General features: G+C 40.0%; 3 long non-coding RNA genes across 7 annotated transcripts; 2 read left to right on the top strand and 1 right to left on the bottom strand.

The window, feature by feature from the left end:
* Window positions 1-12,652: 12,652 nt before the first annotated feature.
* LOC109176864 lies at window positions 12,653-14,978 on the top strand. Its single transcript, XR_002053472.1, has 2 exons — window positions 12,653-12,783; window positions 14,672-14,978. It is a non-coding gene; the product is annotated as an uncharacterized LOC109176864 (long non-coding RNA).
* Window positions 14,979-15,716: 738 nt separating this feature from the next.
* LOC109176863 lies at window positions 15,717-16,095 on the top strand. The gene is made up of 3 exons (XR_002053471.1): window positions 15,717-15,739; window positions 15,849-15,969; window positions 16,068-16,095. It is a non-coding gene; the product is annotated as an uncharacterized LOC109176863 (long non-coding RNA).
* Window positions 16,096-17,894: 1,799 nt separating this feature from the next.
* LOC109176862 lies at window positions 17,895-21,481 on the bottom strand. 5 transcript variants are annotated; one of them, XR_002053467.1, is made up of 11 exons: window positions 21,208-21,481; window positions 20,242-20,284; window positions 19,951-20,032; window positions 19,708-19,771; window positions 19,574-19,618; window positions 19,372-19,453; window positions 19,080-19,168; window positions 18,882-18,950; window positions 18,730-18,797; window positions 18,203-18,241; window positions 17,895-18,074 (listed from the first exon to the last, which is right to left on the bottom strand). It is a non-coding gene; the product is annotated as an uncharacterized LOC109176862 (long non-coding RNA). The 5 variants fall into 5 exon arrangements; XR_002053469.1 differs by having other exon boundaries at window positions 19,951-20,011; XR_002053470.1 differs by lacking the exon at window positions 19,951-20,032.
* Between the last annotated feature and the right edge of the window lie 5,718 nt (window positions 21,482-27,199).

The raw sequence follows: 27,199 nt of genomic DNA, 5'->3' as shown, positions 1-27,199 counted from the left end.
ATCAATTCATTTTGTGGAGATGTGTCTCAGGGTTCAACAGTGGAGGTGCGTGATCCTATTCAAGCTAAGAACAAGGGTAGCGGTAAGCGGTTGAAGAGTACAAGGGAGAAAGCTGCTAGCAAGTGTGTAAAGCCATCAAGGAAATGCCATACTTGTGATGAATATGGTCATAATAGTAGGACATGCCCTTTAAATGGTTAGATACAGTTGTGTAGTTTGATTTGGGACATATATGTTTTCACAGTTGCGTACAATTCTTATAACACACAGTTATGCATTTTATTACAGTACGTGGTGTTTTTTAATAAACAGTGTGGTGCATTTAAGAATGTCGGATGTTTTTATATTAGAATGGTGTGTTTTATTCCGTTTTGTGGTGCATTTTTATATATAGACTTATGTTGGCTGTAATATATTGTGTGGTGCATTTTATTTCACATGTTGGTGTATTTTGCAAGTAAAAAGTGGAATGGTGCATGCTATTTGTTATAATGGTGTTTTTGAGGTGTCCTTTTATAAAATGAAGTGTATGCATAATAATACTGCATTTATAGCAATGCAAATGGGTAAGTGATTCACAAGTACCCATCACAAAAAATTGTTTGTCTAGTAGTCATATGGTCTATGCCATGCCATCACAAAAAAACATTTACATGATTGAAAGTCTTCCTAAACACCAAACTCTGCTGCCTTCTGTATGTTTATTTCTTTCAGTTCATTCACATCTGAGGTGATCAAGGCAGCCAAGTACCTCACTCGTAACTTGTTCAATTTTTCTTTGTTGTTTTTCTGCAATCCACAATCCCATTCTTCAGCTGACTGTCCACGGAAGGTTTCCATATGCCGCATTAAAAAGATGCCACAATCCTTTTTGTTATGCGCATCTCTCCAAGGCATCTTCATTATCTTGGATTTCAGCTTCTTTATCTTCTCACCTTTGTATGCAGATTTCTGTTCGATCAACATATTTGTAAAGAATTTTTGCTGCATCAAGGAAGCATACACCAATATTAGTTTTTTGTGTCGTTGTGTATTAAATATATATAACCAGGTAGTGTTTAGTGGTTACCAGATTGTCAAGCACATATCCGTATTTGTCCTGTTTCTTCACAGGTGCTGAAGAGTTGTTAATGATGTCAAACTTTTCCATTAGTGGGCTAATAGACAGCAAGTAGTAGTGGTTGGATACCACTATGGGAAACAGAAACTGTCATAACAAAAACACACCACATGTGTCATAATATACACCACTATATGAGTAATAATGCACCACAGTTAGACAAATACACCACTTACGTACACAACTTTGTGCCACACGATGTCTATAGCAATCGCCTTGTCTTGCAGATACTTTTCTTTGAATCTTTCGAATCTTAATTTTTCATCCCCCTGCGGGTTCACAACTGTGAACAGCTGCAAAGTTCAATGATGCAGTTGTTAGATTTGTAGGGGTTTTACAGGTGTAGTTACTTTTATATTATTTGCTTACACTTGTCCAGGTTGAAGCAACGAATTTTGTAGACCCTCTCTCTCCTTCACGAATGTTTAGTATGGCTGCCCAAGCATCAACTATAGTGTAACACCCCTGATTTTCAAGACATTTAAAACTTAATAATAAAGGTAACATCTCATTAAATCCCAAAACGTAACATAAGTGTACGGGGTGCTATGCCACACCTGGGCTAGAGAACCCAGGTGCACAGGCTGTCTAATTACTATCCTCTGAAATATAAATGCATAATATGGCACGCAGGCCGAAAGGGAAACTATACTACTTCTACGCTCCAGTTCTAGCGCGCTCCAGTGCTCTAGTCCTCTGTGCCTGAAAGCCAAATATATCTGTTCAGCGAGAGATGCTGGTAACCCACTCCAACGCGTTGAAATACATTACATATAGAGATATATATAGATATACGAAAACCATTTTGAGCATGAAGATATATCCTACGAACTCTAGCTTTAAAACCGGGAATGACTCGACAGATAAGGCCAGACACAAGCAACAGTTATAACAGTCATAAGCAGTTCATAACAGATAAGGCAAATAAGGCAAAGCATAAACAATGATCATAACCCAACATGAATAATCCCCAATATAAATCCCATAGTCACATTCCCCAAGACACTCATAATCACAACTCGTCCATATCACAACACATAACGCACGTTGTTGGCGCCACAGGACCACTCGCATGCCCATACATGCGGGTCAGCGCATATAGCTCTGACACGGCCCCACAGCACCATGCCCCGTATCGCAACACGGGGAGGCCGATCGCAACCGACCGATGAACCGCAGCTCATCATAATGTTTGATCGCAACCAAACAGTGGACCGCAGCCCAAGAGAGTATGTCATCTGACTGTAGCCAGGAATTCCCATCTGACTACAGCCAGCCTCTGAACCGCAGCTCAGGAAAGATGTCACCTGATTGCAGCCAGGAATTCCCATCTGACTACAACCAGCTTCTGGACCGCAGCCCAGGATACCGTCATCCGACTACAGCCAGGAATTCCCATCTGACCAAAGCCGGCTTCTGAACCACAGCTCAGGATAACCAATCCAATCGCAACCGAATTGGGTAACACGCACACATAACACATAGCAAGCACAAGCAACCCACATTACACCTTGGGAAGGGGGATAAAGCGTATAACAACCTTATGCGTGATCCATCACGTACTAAGAATAGTCCTAAGGGGTTCATACTTCTTCCACCTAGGTCAACGGGGTACCAATTCAACTATCATGCAATATAATAGACTCATAAACCTACGAACGGTACCCGAAATATCAAACTAGACATAGGCACGATAAACGGGGTCCGTTGGGACACCACGGGGATCGGGGAAACATCAAACGGGGAAGCCGGGGTCCCGAGGGGGGAAAATATTCCAGCGGGTAGCCGGTGGGTGGTGGGCCACCCGCCGGCCACCCGCCAGTTTCTACTGTTCCGGCAGCGGGTCGCCGGCGGGCAGCTGCCCGCCCGCCGGCCGCCCGCTGCCAGACGGCGGTTTACGGCAATGGGTAGGTGGCGGGTCCCCTACCCCCACCTACCCCCCACTGACTCTTTTCACACCCGTTACGCCCCGGGAACCGTTGTGGAACCCGAAACCATGCTTAGACACTTTACAACGCAATTAACGACAACACGTAGACAATTAACGGATCAAATACGAGAAACGAACGGCACATAACCTATCATGCTTTTCTAAACATAATCAACACCCAAACATGCGAATTCCCACCCGATAATCCAAGAATAAGATCATACGATACAACCTAGGGTTCTAATCACTTTTATATCAACGAGGATACGATTCATCTTCTAGTTGCAAGGTTCGGTAAGAATAACACATAAACATCGAGGATGCCAATTAATCATCAAGAACATCATAATCATCAAGAACAACACATAATCATCAAAATCCCAATTAATCATCAAGAACATCATAATTATCAAGAAGCACCCAATATCAAGATTATCAAGATTCCCCATGGGATCATCAAATCAACATCAATAATAATTACCATAATTTCGCCATTCACAATAATATGGGGGAAACCCTAAGGGGAAATCATAGCTATGAAAATAGGTTTTGTTGAGACATGGGTTACCTCTTAGCCTTAATTAATTCCTTGGCTATGAAGGATCTTTCTTTAAGCTTTCTTGCTTTCTTGATTTCTTCTAAGAGAATTCTTGGAGCTCTCCTGGGGTGATGGGACGTCTAGGCGTGTGGGAGGGGGTTCTAGGTGCTCCCTAAGTTCCCTATTTATAGATCCAAGGGTTTATTTAGAGTTTATTCCTATTGGGTTTAGGGGTCAGGTTTATATAATTGGGCCCATGGGCTATGGTGGCCTTTTTCCCTAATTAACCATTTTATTCTTTCTCCTGGGTTATTAATTAATTAATCAGTTGGTTTTAGGATCCGTAACACGGGGTGTTACACTCTCCCCCCCTTAACAGGAAGCTTCGTCCCCGAAGCTTGGCCCTGGTGACAAAAAGAAAGGAAAGTTTTCCCTTAGTTACCTGGAGTGAACAGCTCGGGGTACCGTTCCTTCATTGTGTCCTTAAGTTCCCATGTGGCTTCCTCGGTCCCGTGGTTGGTCCAGAGAACCTTCACCATTTCCACGACTCGGTTCCGGGTATTTCTTGTTTTGGTGTCCAGGATTCTTACGGGTTTCTCTTCGTATACTAGTGACTCGTCGAGGTCCACGGTCTCGTGTTGGAGTACGTGGCTTGGATCGTGTATGTATTTCTTTAGCTGAGATACGTGGAACACGTTGTGTACTCGTTCTAGCTCGACGGGTAAGGCGAGACGGTAGGCCAAGTCTCCGATTCTCTCCACGATTTCGTACGGGCCGATGAACCGGGGGCTGAGTTTTCCTTTTCTCCCGAATCTCATTACCCCTCGTGTGGGCGAGATCCTTAGCCAGATTTTGTCCCCGAGGCTGAATTCGGCTTGCTTCCTTTTTAGGTCGGCGTACGACTTCTGGCGGTCTTGGGCGGCCTTCATCCTTTCCTGGATGTGTTTGACCTTAGCTATGGTGTCTTGTAGGTATTGGGGGTCCAGTGTTACCGGGTTGACCATATCTTCCTAGCATAATGGGGTTCTACATCTCTGACCATACAGTGCTTCATATGGTGCCATGCGAATGCTCGCGTGGTAGCTGTTGTTGTACGAGAACTCGATGAGGTCTAGGTGTTCTTCCCACGTCCCTCGGAAGTCGAGCGCGCAGGCTCTTAGCATGTCTTCGAGGGTTTGGATGGTTCTTTCGGTTTGGCCGTCTGTGGTGGGGTGAAAGGCTGTGCTTAGCTTTAGTTGCGTCCCCAACGCCGCTTGTAGTGATTTCCAGAATTGCGAGAGGAACCTGGAATCTCGGTCGGACACAATGTTCCGGGGAACTCCGTGGTATTTCACTACCCGGTTTACGTAATCTTGGGCTAGTTGCGTCATCGTCCATGTTTCTTTCATGGCAATGAACCGCGCCGTCTTGGTGAGTCGATCCACTATGACCCAGATTTTATCCTTACCGGTTTTCGTTGGGGGTAGTCCTCCGACGAAGTCCATGGATATGGAATCCCATTTTCCGTGTGGTATTTCAAGGGGTTGTACGAGTCCCTTGGGTTTGCATCGTTCGGCTTTTACCTTTTGGCAATTCAGGCACTTGGCCACAAAGTCTGCGACTTCCTTTTTCATATTCGGCCACCAAAATGATTTCTTTACGTCTTGGTATAATTTGTCACCGCCTGGGTGGACGGAGTAAGGGGAGTTGTGTCCTTCCCCCAAGATCTGCTGTTTCAAGTGGGGGTGCGTTGAGGGTACACACCACCTCCCTTTGTAGCGGAGGCTGCCGTCTGGGTGTGCTTCGAAGGGGCCCTCTTTCCCTCGAGTCAGGTCGCGGCGGATTTTATCTAGTTCCGGGTCCTGTTGTTGTCCTGATTTGATTTCCTCGAAGAGGGTGGGCACGGCCTGTGTGTTGAGTAGATAGGCATTGGGGCGAGTTTGTCCCTGCTCTATTATTTCCAAGTGTAGCCTTTGGAAGTCCCTGTACAGATGGTCCGGTAGGACCCACGTGGTGTTAAGGGAATGATTTGTCTTTCGGCTTAGGGCATCCGCCACCACGTTGGCTTTTCCCTCGTGGTATTGAATGTCTAGGTCGTAGTCCTTTATGAGTTCCAGCCATCTTCGTTGTCTCATGTTTAGGTCCTTTTGAGTAAAAATGTACTTCAGGCTCTTATGGTCGGTGTAGATCTTGCATTGTACTCCGTACAGGTAGTGCCTCCAAATTTTCAGTGCGAATACGATAGCGGCTAGCTCGAGGTCATGGGTGGGGTAATTCTCTTCGTGGGTTTTGAGTTGCCTGGATGCGTAAGCTATTACCTTGCCATTTTGCATTAGTACGCATCCTAACCCCTTCTTGGATGCGTCGCTGTAGACTTCAAACCCTTCCGATCCGGAGGGTATGGCTAGCACGGGTGCAGTGGTTAGTTTATCCTTTAATGCTTGGAAGGCCGAGATGCAGCCGTTGTCCCAACGGAAGGGGGTTTCCTTTTTCATGAGCTTAATGAGGGGTTGGGCTATCTTGGTGAAGTCGGGTACGAATCTCCTGTAGTAGCCCGCTAGACCTAAGAAGCTTCGGACTTCCGAGAGTGAGTTCGGCGTGGTCCATTCTTTAACGGCGCAAACCTTAGCGGGGTCCACCCTAATCCCTTCCTTGGTTATCACGTGGCCCAAGAAGGCTACGCTGTCTTGCCAGAATTCGCACTTGGAGAATTTAGCGTAGAGTTGGTTCTCCCTGAGGGTTTGCAGAGATATGCGTAGGTGCTTCTCATGTTCTTCTTTATTTCGGGAGTAGACTAGGATGTCGTCAATGAACACGATGACGAAGTCATCCAGGTGAGGTCGGAATACTCGATTCATGAGTTCCATGAATATGGCAGGCGCGTTAGTGAGGCCGAAAGGCATTACAGTAAACTCGTAGCGGCCGTAGCGTGTCCGGAAGGCGGTTTTCTGGATGTCCGGTTTGGCCACTTGGATCTGGTGATACCCGGATCTTAGGTCGATCTTCGAGAATACCCCTGCCCCTTTGAGTTGGTCAAACAAGTCATCTATTCGGGGAAGGGGGTACCTGTTCTTTATAGTAACTTGGTTGAGTTCCCGGTAGTTGATGCACAGGCGCATGCTCCCATCCTTTTTCTTAACGAATAGTACCGGTGCTCCCCATGGGGAGGTGCTGGGCCGGATGTAACCCTTGTCTAGCAGTTCTTGGAGTTGTGTTTTCAGTTCCTTCATTTCCTTTGGTGCTAGCCGGTAGGGTGGTTTAGAGATCGGGGCGGCGCCCGGCATGAGGTCTATGGTGAACTCGACCTCTCTGGTCGGGGGTGCCCCGGGAATCTCGTCTGGGAAGACGTCGGTGAACTCGTTCACCACTGGGATGGCTTGTGGTTCGGGCGTTTTGGCGTTGAGGTCTTCGACTGAGCATAAGAAGGCCTCGTTTCCTTGGCCCAGATACTTCTTAATTTTCATCATGTTTATCAGCTTGATCCCTGGATCCTGGCGGGCACTGCGGTACGACACCCTCTTACCGTTTGGCCCTCGTAGGACTACTTTCTGCTCTCCGCACAGGATTTGCGCTTGGAACTTTCCTAGCCAATCCATGCCCAAGATTACTTGCATCCCATCCAATTGAAACTGGATCAGGTCGCTGGGAAATTCCACTCCCTGAATGGTGATCATTACATGCTCGTACATGCGATCACATTTTATGACCTCGCCTGAGGCCACCTTGACTTGGAGTCGTACCTCGGTGGTGGCGTTAAGACCGAGCTGGGCGGCGAACTCGGTTGCTATGAATGAGTTGGTAGCCCCGGAGTCGAATAATATGACAGCTGGGGTGGCGTGCACTAGGAAGGTTCCGGAGACTACGTTGCTATCTCCGATCCTGGCCTTGCTTAGGGTGAGGATTTTTCCCCAGGTAGTCGGCATGATGGTTTGGTCAAGTGGGGCGGTTTTGGGGTTCTTAGCTTCCTTGGCGAGAATTGGACGACTTCCTTCGGGTTTCCTTTTATACCCCAGTTGCATCCCGGGAGGCGGATCCGCTACCTGTTGTAGCTGACATGCCTTGGCATAGGCCTCTCCGAGGGTCTTCGGTTCTTGGGCGGCCAAGGACCTCTGATGTTCGGGCTTAAGGCCCGTTAGGAACTTCCTGACTTTAATCCCTTCGGTGGGTACTATCTCGGGGGCGAGGCGAGCCAGTCGGCAGAATCGTCGGTAGTATTCTGAGACCGGGGCCGTCCCCTGTCTTAGATTGAGGAATTCCTCGCACATGGCGGCCTTCAGGTGGTTGGGGTAGAACTGTTCTCGTAACCGCGTCTTTAAGTCCTCCTAGTTGAATTCGGGGTCTTGCTCGTACATAGGCCCCTCGCGGGCCCACCAGTCGTCGGCCTCGTGCTTGAAATAGAAGGACGCTATCCTGATCCGGTGGCGTTCGGGGCATTGGGTCGTCCTGAACACCTTTTCGAATGTCTCAATCCATTCCTCGAGGGTTGTGGGGTCTTCGTCTCCCGAGAGGGTGGGTGGTCGATGTGCCGAGACTTGGTGGTGGATTTCCAAGTTCTCGTCTGTCGGCAGAGGTTGGGGTACGATAGTACTTAGTGTCTGGGCAATTTGGGTCAGGCGTTGTAGGGCCCGAGTCAAGATTTCTTGAGAGGGGTGTCCCGGTGCTCCTGACTGTTTCTTCTTAGGTGCCATTCCTGGCGATTAAAGGTCGATGTTATTTTGTGTTTTAATCTTGATATAATAAGTGGGGAAGGGATTTCTAATATTAGAGAGGGATAAAGTGAGGGGAGGTTATGTGTAGGTTTCACAATCTCACCGCGCGTCCTAAGATTCCTGAGTCCTATGTTCCTAAATACCTGGAGTTCAAGCTTAATATCCTAAAGTCCGGTCTTAAGAGTCTTTTCCTAGGGTCAAACTTAGGCTCTGATACCAACTGTAACACCCCTGATTTTCAAGACATTTAAAACTTAATAATAAAGGTAACATCTCATTAAATCCCAAAACGTAACATAAGTGTACGGGGTGCTATGCCACACCTGGGCTAGAGAACCCAGGTGCACAGGCTGTCTAATTACTATCCTCTGAAATATAAATGCATAATATGGCACGCAGGCCGAAAGGGAAACTATACTACTTCTACGCTCCAGTTCTAGCGCGCTCCAGTGCTCTAATCCTCTGTGCCTGAAAGCCAAATATATCTGTTCAGCGAGAGATGCTGGTAACCCACTCCAACGCGTTGAAATACATTACATATAGAGATATATATAGATATACGAAAACCATTTTGAGCATGAAGATATATCCTACGAACTCTAGCTTTAAAACCGGGAATGACTCGACAGATAAGGCCAGACACAAGCAACAGTTATAACAGTCATAAGCAGTTCATAACAGATAAGGCAAATAAGGCAAAGCATAAACAATGATCATAACCCAACATGAATAATCCCCAATATAAATCCCATAGTCACATTCCCCAAGACACTCATAATCACAACTCGTCCATATCACAACACATAACGCACGTTGTTGGCGCCACAGGACCACTCGCATGCCCATACATGCGGGTCAGCGCATATAGCTCTGACACGGCCCCACAGCACCATGCCCCGTATCGCAACACGGGGAGGCCGATCGCAACCGACCGATGAACCGCAGCTCATCATAATGTTTGATCGCAACCAAACAGTGGACCGCAGCCCAAGAGAGTATGTCATCTGACTGTAGCCAGGAATTCCCATCTGACTACAGCCAGCCTCTGAACCGCAGCTCAGGAAAGATGTCACCTGATTGCAGCCAGGAATTCCCATCTGACTACAACCAGCTTCTGGACCGCAGCCCAGGATACCGTCATCCGACTACAGCCAGGAATTCCCATCTGACCATAGCCGGCTTCTGAACCGCAGCTCAGGATAACCAATCCATTCGCAACCGAATTGGGGTAACACGCACACATAACACATAGCAAGCACAAGCAACCCACATTACACCTTGGGAAGGGGGATAAAGCGTATAACAACCTTATGCGTGATCCATCACGTACTAAGAATAGTCCTAAGGGGTTCATACTTCTTCCACCTAGGTCAACGGGGTACCAATTCAACTAGCATGCAATATAATAGACTCATAAACCTACGAACGGTACCCGAAATATCAAACTAGACATAGGCACGATAAACGGGGTCCGTTGGGACACCACGGGGATCGGGGAAACATCAAACGGGGAAGCCGGGGTCCCGAGGGGGGAAAAAATTCCAGCGGGTAGCCGGTGGGTGGTGGGCCACCCGCCGGCCACCCGCCAGTTTCTACTGTTCCAGCAGCGGGTCGCCGGCGGGCAGCTGCCCGCCCGCTGCCAGACGGCGGTTTACGGCAATGGGTAGGTGGCGGGTCCCCTACCCCCCACTGACTCTTTTCACACCCGTTACGCCCCGGGAACCGTTGTGGAACCCGAAACCATGCTTAGACACTTTACAACGCAATTAACGACAACACGTAGACAATTAACGGATCAAATACGAGAAACGAACGGCACATAACCTATCATGCTTTTCTAAACATAATCAACACCCAAACATGCGATTTCCCCCACCCGATAATCCAAGAATAAGATCATACGATACAACCTAGGGTTCTAATCACTTTTATATCAACAAGAATACGGTTCGTCTTCTAATTGCAAGATTCGGTAAGAATAACACATAAACATCGAGGATGCCAATTAATCATCAAGAACGTCATAATCATCAAGAACAACACATAATCATCAAAATCCCAATTAATCATCAAGAACATCATAATTATCAAGAAACTCCCAATATCAAGATTATCAAGATTCCCCATGGGATAATCAAATCAACATCAATAATAATTACCATAATATCGCCATTCACAATAATATGGGGGAAACCCTAAGGGGAAATCATAGCTATGAAAATAGGTTTTGTTGAGACATGGGTTACCTCTTAGCCTTAATTAATTCCTTGGCTATGAAGGATCTTTCTTTAAGCTTTCTTGCTTTCTTGATTTCTTCTAAGAGAATTCTTGGAGCTCTCCTGGGGTGATGGGGCGTCTAGGCGTGTGGGAGGGGGTTCTAGGTGCTCCCTAAGTTCCCTATTTATAGATCCAAGGGTTTATTTAGAGTTTATTCCTATTGGGTTTAGGGGTCGGGTTTATATAATTGGGCCCATGGGCTATGGTGGCCTTTTTCCCTAATTAACCATTTTATTCTTTCTCCTGGGTTATTAATTAATTAATCAGTTGGTTTTAGGATCCGTAACACGGGGTGTTACATATAGATACTGGAATCTCAGTATCTGGCGCCATTAACAGCATATCTCTCCAGTAGATTACCCGTCCTTCATACCTGAATAGTTCCTGCTCACTGGTAATAATGTATTGTATAAGCAACAAAAATATTAATACATCATTATTAAATCATACACCGAAGTTATAGCAGTAACACACCATTAGAAGTTAATATTTCATTTAAAGAGAATACACCAATATCTACTATACTAATAAGAGCCCAAGAGAGTTAGGCCTATAATGGGTAGAAAAAGTGTCCGTCAGAGATTTTAATCAAATGAATGGCTCAGATTAATCGAAAAATTGATCAGATTAAAATTTTACAATGAGATTTACTTAAATACCCACACACCGTTAGTCCATCCGTTAAAATTTTAAATTCACCGTTAATTTGCCGTTAAGTCAATCTCACCTTTCATCCGTTTAGTATATATCTTTTGTGGGTTGGTTTCCTGAATGAACTGAATCTCATCAGCAGCCGACAGAGCAGAGGATATCTCTGGAGTCTGCTCTCCCCACCCATAATCAGTACAGTCCAAGGAATTCACGGGCGGTTTTTGTTCCAAAACACTCATAGGATCATAATAGCTATTGTCCATGCTACTTGCATTAGGTTGAACAGTCTTAGGAACCACCTTCCGTGGATTCACCTTAACGGTGCGCCTAGACGATTTTGTTTGAGTTTCAAAAGCCGCAGATCGCAGGCCTCCGGAATAGTAGCTTCCTGCAAAATTCTTCTTCTTCTTCCCACATGCGCTGCTCCGATCAGCGATTCCCCATAGCAACTCAGAGGTCAGCCGGCGCGATGTCCGGGCCGGCGGTTTGATATCGGAGATTATTGCACCACCAAACAAAACTCCTTCTTAGATTATACTAATAGACCTCCTTCCTCTGATCCCTCGATTTCAAATACCCCATTTAGAAAAGGTTAGTTTTTTTATTAAAAACAATAAAAATCCCATCTTGTTTTTCCCCTTTCTCATCCGTTGATTAAACTTCATTCTTGGCAATTTCTGTTGTTGTGTGCCCTAATACAAGTTTAGGGCATAAAATTTTAAATATATACTAATATATTATGATAGAAATTGCAACTGCAACTCATGAATACTATGTTTTGAAGGAAACTCTGGTGGTGGTGGGCGTGGAATGCGTCTTGCTAAAGAACCTGATGAGTTTGTGAAGTTATTACAGGTGTGTTTATCATAACCCTATGGATACTCATATATTCATATATCACTATATTGTTGCATGGAGCATCTTGGGAAATTGGTGCATATATAATATTTATATTTAGCTTTAGGTAACCTGAACCCCAGAACTTCTGGATTTTTGGTAATTCATTGAAGAAAATTTCTGAAATTATCTTATAAGGTATCTTCCGGTCAATTCGAGGTATGTGTTTGGATTTCTTGTTGGATATTTGTGTGTCTCAATTTCTTCTCTTCACCATCTTCGGAGGCAACAATCCAAACCTCGTCTAAACTCAGCCTTGGGTTTTCCATTGCTAGAGGAAGTAATAAGAAAGAGATTATAAAGACCGCACCAACATGGATTCAATAAAGACAATATAATTACTTCCTCTAGCAATGGAGATTCCTTAAGCTTGTTCCAACTCATTGATTTCTTCTATAATATCTACTATACAAAGATTGTACAGTTTTTCACTTGGAATATGTACAATTGAATTATTCATACTGTATATAGTAATGCTAATCATTCCCTTTGTATTTGGGCAGCAAACTCCTTTGAGACGAAACAACTGAGTGGCATTCTAATCTTAGTTAATATCTTATGTTTTATGTTCTTCTTGACTCTTCCTTTTTAATTTTTATCCTAAATTTCTTTTTTGCTTTCAGGCTGTCAAGAAAGTCGCTGATGCAAACTCCTAAGATTTTAGGCTTATAAATACAAGCAGGTAGTACAAGCAGCTATGTTATACTCTTTCTGTAGAAATTATTTATTCATGATCTTTCTTAGGAATAGTAATACAAGTGGCAAACTTTAGGCACACAGTAATACAAGTGGCAAACTTTAGGCACTAAACATTCAATTTCAACATTTCATTGTAGTATCAGTGTGCCATCTCAATTCTGAATTCAATATGAGTTTGCATGATAGCCTTATTTTACTGGAAAATAGATCTTTCTTTGACTTATTAAATGGATTATTATGTGCTCTTTGGAAACCAGGGTTTGGGGTTTTCCTCACATTTTCAGGGATCCTACCTGTCAAATACACACATTGTGCCTGTGATTTTTGAATTACTTACATTGGTGTAATCTATTTGAAGAAATAGAATTTCCTCAGATTCACCTGTAGACATTGATTTGCAAGATCCATTAGATTAAATTATTGCTCTTTAAATTTAGTAGCATGAAAAGGGGCTTATGGATAATGTTTTCCCTAATCTTATTGTCTCAATTAATATTTCCCCCTTCCTCTCATGAAATTGAGTTTGAGGGGAGATAGAACTCTACTATATACTTATATTATATACTGTTTTCTGTTTATTTTATTTTATTTTATTTTATTTTATTTTATTTATTGTAATTTTTGTGGACATGGGTGATGATTACATATGCAGAATATGATGTTAAACAGCTCGGAAATCATGTCCTATGCATCAATCCTAGCTTCAGATTTCAATCAATAGAAATGCTTAGTGTCCATTTACTCACCTAACTGCATTCTTTTTTTCTTTTTCTTTTTTTTTGTTTTTTTTTGTTTTTTTTTTTTTTTTTGTTTTTTTGTTTTCAATGCTATTCTGAACTTTAGCAGGAAGTTGTACCTCACTACTATTCATCATCAAAATTTAATAGAAAGTGTTGTTAAATCATACCATGTACCCCTTGTTTCTTTTAGTTCACAGATTCTGCCCACTGACTTGAAGGAATGAAGGGTTATATTACATTATTACTTATATTGGGTTTATATTATAAATATCAAAATGCATTAGTTATAAAATGTTTTATGTATATATTGGTCAGGCTGATTGAGTTAGTGGATTTTCGGATATACCCCTATGTATAGTTCTAAACATTCTTATCAGGGATTTTATTATATGTCAATTAAGGCAGCAATTGATAGATTTTAGACATGGCATGGGGATAGTTTGCTTTTGACATTTTAGGTAGAGAACTTAGATTTATTGGTTTAGCACATTTGTTTGTTTAATGTTATTGATGAAGAAAGGAATATTAGCTCCTTCCCATATACCCTCCAACAGCAAGACAATCCCATTACACAGTAGCTCCTTTCCCTTTTCTGATTTATCCTTGCTGCAGTCCCAGAGATCCAGAGACTTCATCCCTTTTCCATAGCATATGCTTTTCATTCCCAGAATTCTAGAAATCTAAAACTGAGACCAATCAACATGATATGTCATCTCCCATAGAGGGATCCATTTCATGGAAGCATCAAAACACCACTCTAAAAGCTTCATTTTGATGTTGCAAAGCAGAGAAATCCATAATTTTCCTCCTCCCCAGCTTAGATGAAGTTCATATGCAGAGACAACAGTAGGTCATGCCTGTTTGCGTAGCAGTACTAGGTATAATTGGCCTGCCTGCTCGATCTCTTAAGAATCTCCATCATCAATAACCTGTCAAACCAACGATTGTCTCTCGTATTCTCTTAGATATAGCCGGTACTGTATATTTGAGAACCAAAACGGTTAAGGTAGAAGGTATTACCTTCAAAACAAAAGATTTTGAATACTTGTGCACATAATATATGAGAGAATTTGCTTTGTCGGTTTTTTCTGTTTATAGTTATGACCATTTTTTGAATTTTTCATTTTTTAGCATCTCTCTTTATGGAGTCTGGGTGTTCTGGAATTGCTTAATCTAGCGATGCAGAGAGTCAACGAGCGGAGAACAACTTGAAACGACGAAATGCATACTCAAGAATGGATCCTAATAAAAAACGAAAGATGTTAGATGAGAAAAACGAAAAGCGTCGAGCCAAGCTTAGGGAAGCCCAGTCTTCACAACTTCATGCCATCAATACTGGTATGCTTTTTAATTCTTAAAATATGTCTTTTGTCTGAGTTTAATTCATGAACGTATATACAAGGGAACTAACTTATTTAACATGCCTTTGATTGATACAATTGATTATGCAATTGATTATGCAATTAGAAATAGTACTCAATAATTCTAATCACGAATGTTTGCAACAGAACGATACTCTTTCTTCTATTCCAGACCAATCTTTTGTTCTTAAAGATTGTCATCCTTGCACCTATTGTAATGCAAGGCGATTCCAATATGAACCACCTGGATTTTGTTGCTCATCTGGTCAAGTTGTTTTGGTGTCTAATGAAATGTCTTCACTCTTGAAACAATTGTTTTGTGAGAAAGATGAAGTGTCACGTCATTTTCAAGCATGTGTTAGAACGTATAACAACACATTTGCATTTACTTCATTAGGCATACACAACTACGACAAACAATTATCTAGGAGGAATAAAAGGATTTATAAATTTAAGGTTCAAGGACAAATGTATCATTTTATCAATGATTTGGTGCCAGGGGACCAACCTCCTAAAAACTTGCAATTGTATTTCTTTGATACTGACCATGAGGTTGAGAATAGAATCAAAGGGGCAGAACGAATGGATGCAAGTGTTGTTGAAAACCTTATTGACGTACTTGGAAGCAATCCGTATTCACAGTTATTCAGAAATCTCAAGGATATATCAAGTCTTGATGATTGTAATATTCTGATTCGTTCAAATGCAAGTCTAGATCAACGTGTTTACAACATGCCTACCTCTTCTCAAGTTGCAGCAATTTGGGTAGATGAACAAGATGGTAGTGGTCAGAACAATCGTGATATTTGGGTGAAAAGAGAGCGGTGGGTACTCCAAGGTTAGTATCAATTCAACAAACCAATTTTACAAAACACACACACACACACAAGATTAAGTACTATACTCATTCATACCAATTCCAAAAATACGAACTACAAAATGCACAGGTGCAAATTGGATGTGGAAATTGTTGATGAAACTAGGCACATTGCGGCATCAGTATTCGGACTACTTGCAGAGTCATTGTTGTTACATTCAAGTAAACAAGTTATGGAACTAGAACAGGAGGTACTATTCATGAACCTTCTACAAATATATTAATATTTCGTTTAATTATGTCACATGAGAATATATGCCACACATCTCACAATGAATGAAATATGTAGGGAAAAAAACTACCACTGGTAAATATCAACAAGCGCCTACAAGATCAAGAGTTCGTTGTACAACTAAGATCTCAGGCATATACACAACAAGGCAGATCCACTTCTTCCTACAGTATAATCTCATTGCATGATGCTTCCCACTATGATATTACAACTAACACAATTGAACATGACGCACTACCAAATCAAACGAAGAGGATGTGTACTGAAGGTGAAGATCAAGATAATGACAATGCCCCCCTCAAGAGAATTAAGAAGGCTTAGAGAAATTTATTAAACAAAATGTAGATTTTATTTACACTATTAATTTTTGACTAGCATTATTTACACTATTATTTTTAGATTAGACTATGTATTTAGAAAATTACAATCAATTATTTTAGTCACAATTATAACCAATCATAATTGCATTATCTTACATTCGTAAGTTTAGAATTATCTATTTAAATAACCAAATTCAACATTGGATTATCTATATGTATGACCAACTCTAATATAATCTTGCATTGATATACTAAAAGTACTTATATAAAAATATAAACATTGGGCATTATCTCAATCGCGCAATGCGCGTGAAAAACTAGTATATAGAGATATACACTAATAACTATTGAGTATCACACAAAACCTAAGCAAACTAATGTGACCACCTGATGTGTCAACACAGACAACCATATAAACACACCAATAGTTATCAAATAATGCACTAGTTAATATATGATAATTATACACCAATATTATTATACAATGCACCAAATATATCTTAGAAATACACCAAGTAGAATGTGTTGTGCTTATAGTTCTGGGTTAGGGTTTTCTAATACCCATTGTCTGATTGATTCCTCTGTTGAAGTTATTGGGGCTTCCAGATCAGTTGCATATATTCGGGCCTTAGGTCTGATTGGGTTGTTCCCTCTAGCTGGTCTCTTTCCTTTGTCCAATGGTTGGGGTGGGGGTGGTGGATCTGAAGCAGGCCCCTCTTGAATTTGGTCTGCCGGTGTGACCTGTAACATTTAGATTTTAATTTCTTTTCTTTTTGTCACGTCGCCAATTTAATACAGTGCATTACCTCATCATTGTTATCAGCAGGTGCATCTGGTTCAGCACTCTGTCCATCTTGTTGTCCTTCAGATGCTTCCACTACTACACAGCAGGCTTTTAACGTCGGCTAAATAGACCTTTTAACGTCGGCTATGTACCGTAGTTGTTGCGCCCGTCGTTGTAAATATTATTTTTAACGTCGGCTATATAAATAGCCGACGTTATATCTTATTTAAAAAATAAATAAATAAATACTTACAACGTCGGCTATTAGCATTTAGCCGACGTTGTAAGTATTTTAAAAAAAATCAAAATACTTACAACGTCGGCTATTAGCATATAGCCGACGTTGTAAGTATTTAAAAAAAATTAAAATACTTACAACGTCGGCTAAATTCTAATAGCCGACGTTGTAGGTGTTTTAATTTTTTATAAAAAACCTACAACGTCGGCTAATAGCATTTAGCCGACGTTGTAAGTATTTTAATTTTTTTTTTTAAATACTTACAACGTCGGCTAAATGCTAATAGCCGACGTTGTAAGTATTTATTTATTTTTTTTTTAAATAAGATATAACGTCGGCTATTTATATAGCCGACGTTGTATGTTTTTTTTTTTTAATATACAATTTATTTGTCCATTTATACCCAAAAACCTGCTCAAATCTACTCACAACCACAACCACAACCTAAACCTACTCAATTTCTCACAACCACAACCAAACCTGCTCAATTATTGCACCACAACCACAGCAAAATATGTAAAATCTAATATTTATAATGAAACAAGTAATAAATCTCACAATTTGATACTAATTAATAATACAAGTTAACATTATCAAAAGCTAATATCAATTTGTTCAATTTACATACTTAACCATACATCAACAAAGAAGTCGGCCCATACGTCTCTTACTTCATCAATTTCTTGTTGAGTGTAGCTCGATCTACCAACTCTCTCAACAATCTACAAAGTTGATAATTATTAAATAATTATTAAATAATTAGTAAGCTAGCATTTATAATAATGAGCGTAGCACACAAAATGACTAAGAGAACAAAAACAAAATCATAATATAGTCAAGATTGACATACCTTTCGGGCAAGCTTCTCCAGTTTCTCCTGCTCAGTTTTCTGCATCAGTAAAGGGAGTAGTGTAAGGAATTTAGAAATATAGAATAATAGAATAATTTGCCAAGTACCAAGCAACTTCTAAATCTTGTGAGGGGAGATCCATTTCTATATCTCTTCATTCAGTTCATTCAAGAACAAATGAATTTGTTGACAATTATGTGATGCGTGAATTTCAAAATGCTGAAATTGTTTTCTTCAATGCCATTTTCAACAGTGCCTGTAATAGCCTGTCTATCATTTTCTAAGTCATATTTTTTAAAAATTCTTAATCAATTTAAAAAGGGACAAACACAGCACATTATAATCAAATGAGATGCAGCATCTACGTCAATGCATTTCAAGAACCATCAGAACTTTCCTGTTGAACGCTTTCATGCAAAGCATCAATAAGTAGTCCGTACATAGTATTATGAGTTATGTTAACAACTTAACATATACCAACAGACACTACCATGTACAAGAATACACCACTCAGATATAAGGCATACCAATCTACTGCTGTAACTTCTCCTTCATGACTATTCAGTATAATGGGATCTGCAAGAGGTTTCCTTATCTGCATTGAATGATCTAATGCTATTAACCATCACATTAACATTTAACAATCCCTTGATGGAATGTTTAGAATGAAGATAATTACCTGCCATATGTAAGCATTCCCATCACTAGAGCCGCTTAATATGTGAGCTGCATCAGGGCTTATTGATGACTGCAATTTGCATCAATCGGCATCAGTCTCTTTAGAATATATATATATATATATATATATATATATATATATATATAGCAGCTTTCTTATAGTCTAAATAGTAAGAACTAAAAAGTAACCATCACTTACCTTCATAAAAAAAAAAAGAATCAATTCGGCATCCAGAGAAAGTTTTCACTGGCCCTTGTTCTAGCTGAAGTACATTGTATAGGTATATTCTGAAAGACATTTTAGAAGGATTGGAATTTCCAATTAAAATAATTAAATGCAAGGCAATGCAGAGATAAAGACTCCATTTAAATCTTGAGATAAACTAAATGTCCCATGCAGCTTTCTTTCCTGAACAAGGAGAGAGAATCGATAAAAGATTGCTTACAAGAACATCCTCAATTTCAAGCTAATGGTGCAGCTAAAGACTTACCTTCTCAGCTGACCCTTCTGAATGAGGGCATGCCTGACTGATAGGAGATTTCAGACTCCTTGTGTCCCAAAACTTTATTACACTGGAATTTGAAGAAATAAAAATTAGTAAATAACAATGGATAATCACATGATAAGCTTCTACTGAGTGCTAATTGTTTAAATTATCATTGCAAAGTTTCTAAGGCAGTAGCTATGGAGACCTCATCCTTTAGATGTAGAACAGATGTGATGCTCATAGAAAAAGCCTGAAATAAATAGGGCTTACTTAGAATAAAATCATATTAGCAAATATAAGAACAAAGTGAATCATGTAAGAAAAGTTGTCAAGGCAAACCTTTCTACGTCTACCCCGCCTTTGACAAGGAGAAATGTGCGCCTCATGCACCATAGCAATTGATCTGAACAAAGATAGAATATTGATTCAATTCATTCAAATCCTCTGAAAGTGACTCAAGGCCATATAAAATATGTTATTCTTTCCTGAACTTGACTGTTCATTTGTAATGCAAAAAACTTTATGCATTGTGTTTAGAACATTCTTGTACACCATTAGTATTCATAAGACTCAAGTACTTACTGTAGACAAAGTTTTTTGCCACTGCTGTCATTGCACCTCAAATCCCATAGAGCAAAGGACCCTAAATTGACAATGGGGATACCTAAATTGACAATAACAGAACCAACTTTGTATGGGCAAATGTGTACATAAATTTGTTAGATTTGATTAAAGCAGGCATTCAAGTATCCTTTAACATATCAATTATTACCAAATGACCTTAATGTAAAATGTCAACAGCCAAAAAGAGCCTCATTGTGAAACATGTTTTAAGATGACAAACAAAAACAAATTTATAGAAGAGTTACTCACACTTTGATCACCTCATGCTTTTCAATCTGCTCCAGACACAAACCTAAGAAATAGCAAAAGGAATGCAGATTTGAAAGAGAAGCATGTCAGCAGGAATTTCAGTAAATGGATCTGACAGACTGCCAAACAAAAGAATGGTGTTGTTAAACAAAAATATTACACAAAGAATAGCAAGAAGAAAAGCCAATGTCAAAGGTTCTCCTCTAGTGTACTTTATAGTACAAACATCCAGCCACCATCCACACATCAAAGGGAAGACCCCAAGTTCAATTACAAGAAGAAAAGCAACCTTGATCATAGTCATCAGATGTCTCATTGCTGCCACAAATTGCCTGAATAGGGAAGGAATAGTTTATGCAATGGATGCAATTCCATAAAATCTCCCCAATGTCAAATGTTCTCCTCTAGTGTACCGAATTAAAGCAACAACTCCAGGATAGAAAAAGACCATAAAAAATATAAACATATATCCAACAGCAAGAGTGGTAACATCAGAAAGTCGTGATGCCCTAATAGATGCCCCTTTCAAACTATCAGCTGAAACTACTGTACTGATCACCTGACACTTCATTTAATCCTGTGGCATTTGATTTCATCGTTTCTGCTACTTGGCCAAGCAAATTATTCTCCTGGTTGTGTTTGCAACAGGAGTCATAGCACTCTTTAAAGTGATATTAGCCAAAAAAAAAAAAAAAAAACAAATTCAAGTCCTACTTACCTACAACCAACATTTACAAAGTCAAAACCATAATTTACAAGCACAGAGCATTAAAATAATTTCAAATTTATAACCAATAACTTATAAAATTCAAAATATATACTAATAATTCCTAAAATTCGAAATACAATTACCAAATAAACTCAAATATATTTATTATAATTCAAATATATTTATTATAATTCAAATAAAAATTAGAAATTAGAAAATTTAAATAAATAATTTAAAAAAAAAAAGAGGCGTCGAACCTCGGAGATTCGGGAAGGCATGCGGCGGTGTAGCGGTGCGGCGGAGATGCGCGGTGGCTGTGGTTGTGCGGTGGGTGGCTGTAGCTGTGCGGGTGAACCTCGAGGCGTCGAACAGAAGGCTTGGGCGGTGGGAGGTGTGGCGATGGCTGTGACGCTGGGCGGTGTCGCGGTGGCGGCGACGTCTGGTGTCTAGGAGAGCGGTGGCGACGTGTGGTAGTGGCGGTGAAGGGCGATGCGGTGAAGGGCGACACAGTGGAGGCGGGGAAGATGAGTCGAGGCGGGGAAGATGAGTCGTAATATCCAAATAAATAAAATTTTGCGTTTGTTAGAAGGGTTTTAAAGAGCCTACGACATCGGCTATTAGTTAATAGCCGATGTCATAGGGTTAAATAAATTTAAAAAATAAAATAAAATAACTTATAACGTCGGCTATTAAAATAGCCGACGTTGTATTATACTTATTTTTTTATTTTTTATTTGTAACATATAACGTCGGCTATTAACTAATAGCCGACGTTGTATATATTTTTTTTATAAAAAAAATTAGAAAAAACTTTTAACGTCGGCTATATATATAGCCGACGTTAAAAGCCCGACGTTGTATGTGAATTTTGTAGTAGTGTTCTTCACCCTCATTCATGTTCAGCTCTACTTCCTCATTTTCTGCAGCCTGATCAATGTTTTGGTAGTCTCGTGCAATACCATTCACGTCCGCCCATTGTCTATTTTGTTCACCTGGTGTCAATCCAAGGCTGAAAGATGGCATATCATTTAGAAAATTTCTCTTGTTTACTGCACGGACAATCTCATCTACTGCGTTCAAGAACTCAGGGTCACTCCAGTAGGCATCCTCTCGTTGAGTAAAGGTCAGTTCTCCATCATCTTGTGCTCTGAATCCAAGCATTTGCCTAGCAGATTCAAACATCTGTTTGAATGTATCATGCTCCAATACTGCTGCAGGTGCATTTTCAATTAGCTTTGATATTCTCAGCAGACTCTGTGCAATTGACCTAGTGTGGGTGGTAATCTCAATAACAAACTCCTGTACATGAAACACTATAGTATAAACACACCAATACATATTGTAATATACACCAAATATTTATAAAAAATACACCACAGTCAGATAATGCACCATATTACACACAAAATGCACCAATTACCATTGCAGTGGTTGGGTTACCTGTAATCCTTGTGGCAGTGGTGGGGTCTCTTCTTGTGGTGGGGGTGGAGGTGGGGCTTCACAGTGTGTTGTGATCTCCAGTGGTAAGGCAGTATCAACGCGTCCATATCCAAATCCTCCAGACTTGAGCTCATCCTGTTGTCGTTGTCGGAGCAGTTTAAATGTCCAGCTATTCATGGCAGGGTAGCTTCTTGGGACAGACCTCCGATACAGCACCACACGGTCAACATAGAATACCTGCATTTGGTAGTTTAGATTATTCATAGGGTGATGTGAAAGTAATTACAATCTTGTTGAGTGTCTATTTACCGTTAGGAAAACAATTGGACCTCCAAACCTTCCATCACAGCTCTCCAGCCATGCCTTTTTGCTTGCAATGAGTGAATTGATCAGCATTCTACACCAATTGAGCCTCTTGATGTTGTCAACGTGACGCAAGTTGTCAATGTAGCTTTGGTTCACATAACCATTTATCTGTGGCTCCACCAGCACACTCATAACAAGTAGTGCAAAATGCCGTTTGAACCATGGGTCAGCAGCTCTCAATGTCAACATTTTTTTAGCCATCTTGCGTGGGGTGATGTGGCCGTCAGCCCTTCCAAAGATTTTTCTCCAGTCTGCCAGGAGATCAGATACTGCTTTACTTTCCCTCTTAGTGATTTCTATGTCTCCAAGCGGCAGTCCCAATGTCACAGCAACATCTTCTTCTGTGATCTGTAGTTTTTGGCCATTTTGCAGATTCAATGTGTTGCTCCTTGCATCATAGTTTTCAACCAGCCACATCCCCAGTTTCCTTAGAAGGTTTGTGATTTTGAGGTCAAGAATCCTTCCCAGCCCAATGTCTTTTATACTCTGGCGTTGTTGTTTGGTTAGGGCATTAATGGGTTTTGTTAGCTGTGTTGGCAGTGGCCTTATCTTTAGGTCAGTATCTTCATTCTCTTGCTCCAATGTATCTATTTCATCATTTGAGCTGTCATCAACTTCTTGTTCATGCACTTCTTCATCTGTCTCTGTTTCATCTTCTATTCTGTCAAGGAATGCCATTGCTTCTTGTTTTCTATGCCCCCGTGGCTTTGACGAGTCTCCTTGGTCTAATGCCTTTCTCTTGTTGTCTGAAATACACAGATGGTAGGACAAAAATACACCATGCATAAAAATTAAACACACCACAACACTCTTTACCAATATTCAAGTTCCAAATCTCAGAAATCACCAATAATAAATGATATATACACTACATTGATGTTCACCATAAAACAAAACAACACGTAATGAAATGCCCAGCCTGTAATGCTCAAAAATACACCGACTGTAGGATAAATATGCACAGTGTACAACAAATAAACTCACAACAAATTTTTCACCAGTATTCAAGTTATACATTACAGAAAACACCAATAATAAACGAAATATACACCACAGTAATGCTTATCATAGACAGACAACACGTAACGAGATACAACAAATTCATAATATGAAATACACCAACGGTAGGATAAATATGCACTGTGTACAAAAATTAAACACCCAACAGTTTTTTCACCAATATTCATGTCACAAATACCAGAAAACACCAATAATAAACGAAATATACACTACATTAATGTTTATAATGCACAAATAACATGCAATGCGATGCCCTAGTCTGAAATGTTCAAAAGAATACAGCGATGGTAGGGTTAACATGTTAGTTGACACATTGAAGTTAAATATTACAGAATACACTAATAATAAACAAAATATACCATTGCATGCTCGTTGCTTGCCTTTGTTCGCCATTTGTGTGCTTTGTAGCGAATCAGTGTTGTAGAAGACGGTTCGTGTCCCTCTCAGAACGCGGTGGTGTGTTCGGGTACAGTCTCCTCGCTGTTCGTCGTTGAAGTTTCTCGTCGTTGTAGTGGTTCGCCTTGCTTTCGTCGCCGGAGCAGGAGCAAGTTGGAGAGGGTTCGCGACTTCGGGATTGTGAATAGGGAGATGGGACGGGGTGTTTACTTGCAGAAGTGGAGAAGTGATCAGTTTGAATTGAACGAATGGACAATTTTGCCCTCTATGTCGCAGTGATCTTTAAGTGAAGCGCGAAATCATCTCAATTATGGTGCGTTGGATTGGACTTGATCAACGGATAGAAAATGACCTCACCGCCTCACCTTAGTGTACAGCCGCACCTAATCTTGCCTCTATATATATATATATATATATATATATATATATATATATATATATATATATATATATATATATAGGCGGGTTCAGGTGCGGCAGTGTATTACGGTGCGGCAACACCAATAGTTCACCAAATATGCACCATCAACGTTAGGAAATACACCACACAAAACAGAGTAAACAGAGCCCTGCATCACCAAACACACACCATTAGGTGTGAGTAAAAACACCATACACTGTTCGGAAATACACCATTGGGGGTGGTGAGTTATATGGTGTGTTTTTTTGAGTCTGGTGTATTTTGTGATGTTTTATTACATTTCATTGGGGTGTGTTTTTATTACACTGTTGGTGCATATTGTTAACACTGTTGGTGTATTCTGGAATTTGACCGCACCGCCGCACCGTAAGACCCCGCCGCATATGAGCGCTCTTCTATATATATATATATATATATATATATATATATATATATATATATATATATATATATATATATATATATATATATATATATAGGGTAGGGTTCCAGTGAGAACATGTGTTTAGGTGAGAACATGAGAACACATCATGTGTATTCATCTAATATTTTTTAATGGTATACATTAGATTAAGTGTGTGCGAACGCGCATTAAATGTGTGCAAACACACTTAATCGCATTTGCACACATTTAATGCGCGTTCGCACACACTTAATCTAATCTAGACCATTAAAAAATATTAGATGGATGCACACGATTTGTTCTCACATTCTCACCTAAACAGGTGTTCTCATATGATCTTAAATCTATATATATATATATATATATATATATATATATATATATATATATATATATATATATATATATATATATATATATATATATATATATATATATAGAGAGAGAGAGAGAGAGAGAGAGAGAGAGAGAGATAGAGGGTTGCATTCAAAAACCCCCTTAAAATACAAACCACCCTTAAAATACAAACTTGCGCTCGTGCACACATTAACATACTTACTTGCACACAGGGCACACTGCCAACAATTTTTGGGATTAGCACGTGCACACATTAACATACTTACATGCACACAGCGCGTAGGAGGAAAAAATCAGGACCGTCCAATACCACCATCCAACGGCGTCAAATTGTCCACAGGTTTGTATTTTAAGATGTGTTTTTACCTGAATGTAAATCTATATATATATATATATATATATATGTTAGGAATATTTGTAATAAGATTTTGATGAGTCAAAATGTATTTTCTTATTGAAAAATTAATTTCCCAAAATTTCATTGTAAAAATGTATTAAAAATAGTCTAAGTGTCAAAACTTGGAAGAATTCTTGAGGTGAAGCAAAAATTGATTGAAGATGGAGTTACAAGTTAATTCTCGGAAGAATTTAAATTAGAGCCTAAATTAGAGAAGAAATTATTTTTTAACCAAGTGGCTTGCAGAAGACCGGAGAAGCATTGTTCAAAGAACAAGCTTGAGCTACTCACAAGTCCCAGGTTAATTCGAATCCAAGCAGAATTTTTCTGTATCAATGATTGCAACAATTAAGGAGGCGAAGTTGCATGAATTAATTCAAGAGATGAGGTTAGCGGTGAGGTTGCACAAATAAAATAAAGAGGGGGGAATTAAGTAATTATGGAGGTGAGGGGAATTAATTAATTAAGGAGGTGAGGTTGCACAAATTTGTTGTAATGTTGTTTGTGCCCGTTAGCTCCTGCCGGTGAGTTGTAGCATTTGTATCAATAATATAAAAGATAAAAGTAAAAAATAGAACAAGAGATATGGGTGAAAGAGGAGTAAAGATTTCATTATACCAACCCCACATTTGAGTACAAGGAAGTGATATATATAATACATTTGTAACGGAAAGCAGTAAATGATAGATATAAATATGAGCGTTACAACTGTTACAAAAGCTACTCATAATGTCCACATTATTAATATCATTTATAACACTCCCTCTTGGACATTATTTGGCCACGACCTTGCCTCGTTAAAAACTTGTTAGGAAAACCCGGTGGGAAAAACCTAGACAAGAAAAGAGTACAATAGAAAATATATTCATGCCTCATTAAAAACTTCACTAGGAAAACCACGTGGGAAAAAACCTAGTTGAAGAAAAGAGTACATGATATATGTAAAAACATATATTGTATTTGGTCACCTCATTAAAAACCTTAACTTAAGAAAACCCTGTGGGAAAAACTTAGTTAAGGGAAAAAGAGTACAACCATAAACCTTCAGGGCGCAAACCGCATAATCTTCAGGATTTTGGGGTTTGTCTATTTAAGCAATTATTTTGCAACTTTTCCTCATTGTCATTACTATATCATACTCATGCCTCGTTAAAAACCACACTAGAAAACCCAATGGGAGAAAACTAGTGAGGAAAAGAGTACATGATATTTATGTATTTATTCGTTGCAAATAGTGCGCAATTGTTAGTCTTTTATGACTTAATCTTCAGGATTTTACGTTCAATCTTCCAGATTGATTAAGTAAATGTATTTCCCGTTGTGTTGCAAATAGTGCGTAACTGTTAGTCTTTTATGACTTAATCTTTAGGATTTTACGTCCAATCTTTCGAATTGATTCGAGTAAATGTACTTCCCGTCTCCCCCTGAAGATAACAATCTTCAAGTTCT

The sequence above is a fragment of the Ipomoea nil genome, unplaced genomic scaffold, assembly GCF_001879475.1.
Source record: "Ipomoea nil cultivar Tokyo-kokei standard unplaced genomic scaffold, Asagao_1.1 scaffold0761, whole genome shotgun sequence".
In the NCBI taxonomy this organism is placed as follows: domain Eukaryota; kingdom Viridiplantae; phylum Streptophyta; class Magnoliopsida; order Solanales; family Convolvulaceae; genus Ipomoea; species Ipomoea nil.
The sequence above is the reverse complement of the archived record's forward strand: the minus strand, read 5'-3'. Positions and strand labels throughout refer to the sequence as shown.